Source organism: Lactuca saligna, chromosome 4, assembly GCF_052625555.1.
Source record: "Lactuca saligna cultivar CGN05327 chromosome 4, ASM5262555v1, whole genome shotgun sequence".
In the NCBI taxonomy this organism is placed as follows: domain Eukaryota; kingdom Viridiplantae; phylum Streptophyta; class Magnoliopsida; order Asterales; family Asteraceae; genus Lactuca; species Lactuca saligna.
Genome location: NC_136420.1, coordinates 117267362 through 117274817, shown reverse-complemented (window position 1 = coordinate 117274817; position 7456 = coordinate 117267362).

Below are 7456 nucleotides of genomic sequence, written 5' to 3'. Positions count from 1 at the left end.
TCCCCTACACAGCTTCTAAACACAACTCTCTCTGTCTTTAATAAAGCAATCTCCTTCTCGGCTTGATCAAGTTGAACTTTCTGAACTTCAATGGTACAGGCTCGGCGAGCAATGTCTTCTTTAAAGCACTCTCTTTTTTGCAATATCTGCATGAAGTGAGTCTAGCCGAGAGGAAACTGAATTGATAAGAGAGGTATTTTCGGTTTGGATGGAGGAATGAACAGATTCAAACTTCGTTTGTTCTTCCTGTAGTGACTTGGAAAAAGAATCTACTGAGGCTTGCACTTTGATGGCATTCGTATTGGCATGCCCTTTAAGAGAATCCAAGAAGATCTATATAGTATGAACAACATCAGCAACATCGCTAGAGGCCTTTCTACAAGTAGAAGCAGGCTCACTGATTGCTTTAGTGGATTTGTCAATAGAGTCTGTGTATTGTCCAATGGCAGTCTCCACAAAAGCCTTCAGGACAAAACCACTGTAAGCCTTGTTATCAGCAAGCAGTTTGTCTAACTTTTCATTTATACTCTCCAAGTGCTGGCTAGTGATTAACGCCTCATCATCATCATCATCATCGCTGTGAAGTCGGTAAGGACTGAAGTATGTGGAGTCATACTCATCATTAGCACCACCGAGAGTGGCACCGGAGTCGGTTGAGTGTGTTGGAGAAAGAGGGTTAGTAATTACTGGAGGTTCGGTTTCAGTAGGTGCCCCGTATCAGATACGTTGACCCTTACTGTCGGTTCAGGAATAGTATTGGTGGTGGATTGTGAAATTATAGAAGTTGGTAAGGTGGTTGTAGGAATAGAAACAGAAGAAACTGGTGGTGGTGGTGGTGGAAAAGAGGTTGTTGGTGGTGATGTGGTAACAACCGAAACTGGAACTTTTGGTTTCGGTGATGGAGGTGGGGTTGGAATTTCTGAGAAGGAGATTCGGTTGGAGTAGGAGATCTAGGTGGAGTATTACCTCGTGGGGATTCTTGATGAGTTTCCTCTTCTTCATCATCTTCTTGAATGTCAGAGCTTGGAGGAGTTGGAGCTTTGGATCTTTTTGCCATCTTCTTGATTTTCTTTGGTTTAGAAGAAGCCTCTTTCTCCGAATTTTGCTTCTTCGATTTTGAAGGCTTAGGTTGATCCTCCTCTGTTGTGTCCTTCTTGATTGTTACCCTTTTGCCTCGGTTGCTTGGCTTGTCAACTGCATCCAAGGCAGCTTGTTGCTCCGAAGATAGAACTCTCGGCTCCTTTGGAGTAAGTTTTCGATAATCAGCCATCACTTGACTTTTGGCTGTGACACTTCGATAAATGGTCTCCGGAATAGAGCCATAATGTGGAAACTTCGTTGGATCAGAAAGAATGGTCTTCTTTGTATGAAACGTCGCAATGGACGTGATTAGGACATCTTTCATCAACGGAATATCCAGAGTATTGATAGCCCTCCTTGTAATGAGTGTCGAAAACCTTCCGCAAGAAATTTCAGAATGATGACTAGAAGCATTGAGACTCTGCACAACTCGAGACCAAATTATGGACCCATAATCAAGGTTTAGACCATTGTAAATGCCATAGAGAATGGTCAGAAATCCTTTGCTGGTGCCATCAGATCCAACACTTTGTTCCGCTATACCTTTAATAAGAAGAGTAAGAAGCCCGTTCCACTGAGATGGTAGACACGACTTCTTGAACTTTGTAATGGTGGTCAGCACATCAGTATATCCCATTTCATAAAGCATCGAGAATAGCTGTGCAGTAGTGATGAAGTCGGGTGAGATGACGGAGGAATCCACGGCAAGATACAGTAAAGAACGAAACCTCCCTTTTGAAATAGAGGCCTTTTTGGAGTGGATTTGAAAGTAAATGTGTTCTTTGTTCTTTTTGTATGTTGCAGAAGAGTAGACTTGGGACAAGAGAGACATTGGAACAACTTCAAATTGGGTTAGGGCGAGAACCAATGGAGAATACTTCAAACACTCAACAACGTGTAACATATAGGAATCATATAGGAACAGATTTAGTTCGATGATCATGTTCTGATTTTGCTTGATGGAAAGAAATGCTGATGAAGTAGTCTAATCATGTGCGGATGAAGAAGTCGCCATTGTTGTTCGAAGAAGGAAGATGAACAGTTTAAATTGCCTTTACAGTTGAGAAATTTTGTTGCTGGTAGAAGACAAAGAATTGTCGAAACCCTTTATATACCGTTGTCAGGAGAGAAAAAAATCGTGATGATAATGATGTGATCACAAAAACGTCGCCTGAAAAAGCGTGATGTGATAGGTTGGGTGCTCATAGGTATGCAGCAACACGCGTGCATATAGGGACCGTTCAAATTCACGCGCCCAAAAGGATTTCCTCACTCAGCATTTGAAATAGAACTTGCCATACAAACTTGAAATTGTCCTTGTTTCACTAGAGGACAAATAAAAGTCAAACATATCACCATCAGAATGTTGGAAAATTAAAAATTTCCATGCAATAGAGTGAAAAAAGATAAAGAAATAAAGAAAATGTATATGGGATATGAGTGATGTCTTATTATCATACAGAAAGCAGGGGATTCCGGGAAAGAATCGCTTCCTTCAAAGTTAGGAATTACTTGAAGTACTTGTGTGGTTTCCTGAGAATACGATCAAGTGTTTATAAAGAAACATTTAAAGGCTTCTTTTCAAGACATAGGCTTAAGGTGGCTTATCTTCAACCGAACATCGATTCTTAATATAAGACCGGGTGTTGGAAGAAGTACTTGTGAGACCGATGTGGTCTGTTAAACAAGTAGGTAGGATATATTTTATAAAGAAAAAAGAGTTTATAGAAATCTCAAAAACAAAGATAAATTGGATCTTTATGGGAAGAAAAGTCTTGGTTTTCGACAAATTCATAAAAGACCTAGAAAAAAAAAAGAGAGTTCAGTAGGTAACAAGAAAGATCTTGAATATAGAAATTCACCGTTAATTCATTATAGGTGTTATATTTTAGGTTTCACTCAGCACGTCGTATTCTTATCTAAGATCATAAACACATATTAGGTGTAACCATAAACCTCAGTGGTAAGAACCGAGAGTCTCAAGGGTTATAGGTTTGAACCGATAGTGGATGGAGAATGGAATGAGGATGGTGAAAGAACCGAAAGTACCTTCTGCTATAAAAACATGACAAAGCAGAGAAACTCTTAACTCATATGCGAAGAGTAAGGTAGCTCTAGACCGAGTAGATAAGAACAACCTGATTGGGAAGAAATGATAGGTATTGATCGAATCATTAAGGCCTTGCTCTAAGTCTTAGAGGCTTTGGTCAACATGCAGCAGCATGCTTCTAGGGACCCTTAATTAGTTCATAAAATAAGCATCATACCTAACTTAGCTCCGAACTCTGTTGTATAGTTATACTTGGAACCTATTGATAAGAATGAACAAACACACACACCACACAAACAAACAAAAAAAAACAAAACATAAAAAATATTTTTCGATTTTTAAGGTTTTCTGAATTTTTTTTTATTTTATATTTTTGATGTTTTCTGAAAAAAATAATAGAGATATACATAATATCCAACCGAAATATTAGTGTTACTGACTGAAGCGAAACAGACCAAGTGATCGGTTCATTTTGGTTCTGTAAAATTCTAGAGTCGAAATAGACCGAGCGATCGGTTCATTTCAGTTCCCGAAAATTATGGAGCCAAAATAGACCGAGCGGTCGCTCCATATCGCATGTCTAATTTTAATGCAAGATTCAAGGATTCGATACCGATTCTGCTTCCATCATTCCTAGACCTTGTAAAATGTTATTAAAACATGCTTCAGGTAAGGCCTTGGTAAATATGTTAGCCAGTTGATTAGAGGATCGAACAAATACACTTCCACGTTCCCATCTTCAACATGATCCTTGATAAAATGATATCTAAGTGCAATATGCTTAGTTTTGGAATGTTGCACTGGATTGTGTCAAATCCTTATTTCACTTTCTGAGTCACAATAGAGAGGAATCATCTTCATGTTCATCCCGTAATCTCTCAGTTGACTTTGAATCCATATAACTTGATAAGTACAAGAAGCTGCAGCAATGTGTTCGTCTTCGGTTGTTGAAAGTGACATGTTTGCTTTCTAGACTTCCAGCTAACAAGTTTTCCATCAAGAAACTGGCATCCACCTGTAGTGCTCTTTCGGTCTAGACCACATCCTCTAAGATCAGCATCAGAAAAAGCTTGAATAAAGAATCCTGATTTGACAGGATACCAGAGACCGAGAGATGAAGTTCTCTTTAGATAACGAAAGATATTCTTTACAACTACCATGTGAGGTTCTCTTGGATTAGCTTGAAACCTAGCACAATAGAAAACCGAAAACATAATGTCCGGTCTACTAGCTGTTAGATACATAAGGGACCCTATCATTTATCGATAAAGTATTATGTCAACAGTAGGTTTCTCCAGAGACGGTGTTAACTTAGTGCCAAATGCCATAGGAACCTTCACTTTAGAGTCACCTGTCATGCCAAATTTTGTTAACAGGTTCTTTGTGTACGCCTCCTGGTTGATAAAGATGCCTTCTGGACCCTGTCTAATATTTAAACCAAGGAAAAAATTAATTGGACCCATTGTGCTCATTTCAAATTTAGTCTCCATCAACTTTTTGAATTCAACAGTTAAGCTAGGATTCGTAGAGCCGAAGATGATATCATCAACATAAATTTGAACTATCATTAGATGTTCTCATTCTTTCTTTTAGAAGAAGGTAGGGTCAACCGAACCTTGCTTAAATTTTGACATTTTTAGAAAACAGTTAGGGTTTCATACCAGGCTCTCGGTGCTTGCTTTAAACCATAAACCGCTTTATCCAGCACATAGAAATGATCAAGATATTTCTCAGTTACAAACCTAGGAGGTTGCTCAACATATACTGTTTCTTCTAGTTCTCCATTCAAGAAAGCACATTTGACATCCATTTGGAAAACTTCAATGTTTTTATGGGCATCATATGCTAGGAAGATTCTAACTGATTCCAACCTTGCTACTAGAGTGAAGGTTTCCTCATAATCTATCCCTTCCTCTTGGCAATATCCTTTTACCACCAACCGAACCTTGTTGCGAATGACGTTCCCCTGTTTGTCCAATTTGTTTCTAAAGACGCATTTCAAGCCAACCACAGAATCATCCTTTGGTGTGGGAATCAGCCTCCAAACTTGGTTACGTTCGAACTTATGGAGCTCATCTTGCATTTCTTGAACCCAATCAGAATGATCAAGTGCACCATTTACTATTTTCGGTTCAATTTTGGAGATGAACGAATTAAACATACAGAACTAAACTTTGGAGAATAATGCAGTTTGTTTCGCTTTGAATTGAGAATGAATAAGAACTTTCTCACAAGATTCACCAAGAATTTGTTCTTTAGGATGATCCTTGGTCCATTTCACTAACGGAGGATCATTTGGATCATAAGCCAGATCCAATTCAACATTCACTTCTTCTTCAAATTCTGATTGATCACTCTCGCCTTCGTCATTTGCTTTTTCTTTCTCCCCCTCGACTGGCAAAGCATAACCTGTGGCAGCATCGAATTTTGCATCCTCTGAGAGAGTTAGATTCTCCCCCTTAAATGTACCTTTATTAGTTGGGGACGATATAGAATTCTCCCCTCGAAATACACATTGGTTGTCTTTGGTGCGGACGAACTCTCCCCCTTGAACGTTGAGCCGTAGATTTGAGAGTCAGTAGAGGATTTAGCACTTGCAGGTTTAGGAATTTCACTTTCCATTTCCTTTGTAGCATCATCAATGATCTTTTGGAGATTATCAATTTTGTTATCTGCTACTTTAGCCTTTGAGTGTGCCGCTTTCTCAGGTTCGTCGAATAACTGAATGTACTCTTCAAGCAAGTTAGATATTGGAACCGAGACTTGTCCTGATGTAGGAAAAATTTCCCCTAAGTCACTTTCGATCCTTTGAACTTTCTTCATGTAATTGTCATCAAAGGTGAAGTAATAAGTTTCTTCAATCAGTTTAGATCGTTTATTCAAAACTCTGTAAGCTTTTGAGGAGAGTGAGTAACCAAGAAATATTCCCTCATCAGCTTTAACATCAAACTTGTTTTGGTTGTCCTTGGAGTTTATGATGAAACATCTTCAACCGAACACATGGAAATTTTTTGCATTGGGCTTTCAATTATTTAAAATCTCATATGGAGTAAGTGAGAATCTTTTTTTACGAAAGGACCGGTTCTGAGTGTAGCATGCGGTTGCAACAACATCAGCCCAGAAGTATAACAGAAGAGAAGCGAAACTGAGCATGGTTCTGGTAGCCTCAAATAAAGAATGGTTTCTCCTTTCAACAATCCCATTCTGTTGTGGTGTATACGGTGCCGAAAAGTTGTGAATTATCCCCTTATCATCCAGAAAGTCCTCAAAGTCTTTATTCTTGAATTCCAGCCCATTGTCGCTCCTGACATTTCTTACTGTCTTTTTTAGTTGAACTTCCACCTGCTTAATAAATATCTTCAGCTTGGGAGTTGCTTCTGATTTATGTTTAAGAAAGAAAACCCAGGTGAAACGTGAAAAATCATCACAATGATAAGTATGTACTTACTACCACCGATGCTTTCGATATCCTAAGGTCAACACAAGTCAATGTGCAACAGTTGAAGAGCCTCAATAATCTTTGTATTGATTCTCATAGGATGACTCTTTCTATTTTGTTTGCCCATCTCACACGCTGCATATAGATGCTCCTTGTCAAACTTGAAAAGAAGGAGGCCTCGAACATGGTCACCAAGCACCATCTTATTAATGTCTTTGAAGTTCATATGCGATAGATGTCGATGCCACAACCAACTTTCATCTGTGTTTGCCTTTGATAGCAGATGTATTGCTGGTTTTCCTTTTATGGGGTTGAAATTCAAGGGATACATCTCTCCCTTGCGTTCAGACTTTAACTGAACCTTTTTTAATTGCTTTTCAATGATTTCAGAACCCTCATCATCAAATGATACTTTTAGACCTGTTCGTACAACTAGTTGTGACACACTGGTGAGGTTATGTTGCAATCCTTCCACATACGCCACTTTTTGAATTGAGAAATCTCCATTTGTTATCATACCGTATCCCTTGATTGTTCCATAGGAGTTATTTCCATACTTTACACACCCACCATCTTTTAGGGACCGAAACTCCCTCAGCTCTTCCTTCCTTCCTATCATGTGACGTGAGCAACCACTGTCGATATACCATTTATCATCAAACTACTCGTCACAAAGCACCTGAAAATTCAAGCTGATTTAGGAACCCAAAGTTTCTTGGGTCATGGTGAGTCTTTCACAGAAAAAGGAATTGCAAAAGAAATATCAACAAAAAAAATGTTCTTTTTACTATGGTGGTTTGATCTTTTCGTTTAATGGTATACACCTTGATTTTAGTTTTATCTTGTTTAAAGATTGGTGCATTAGTTGGTGTATTGTTCGTTGGTTT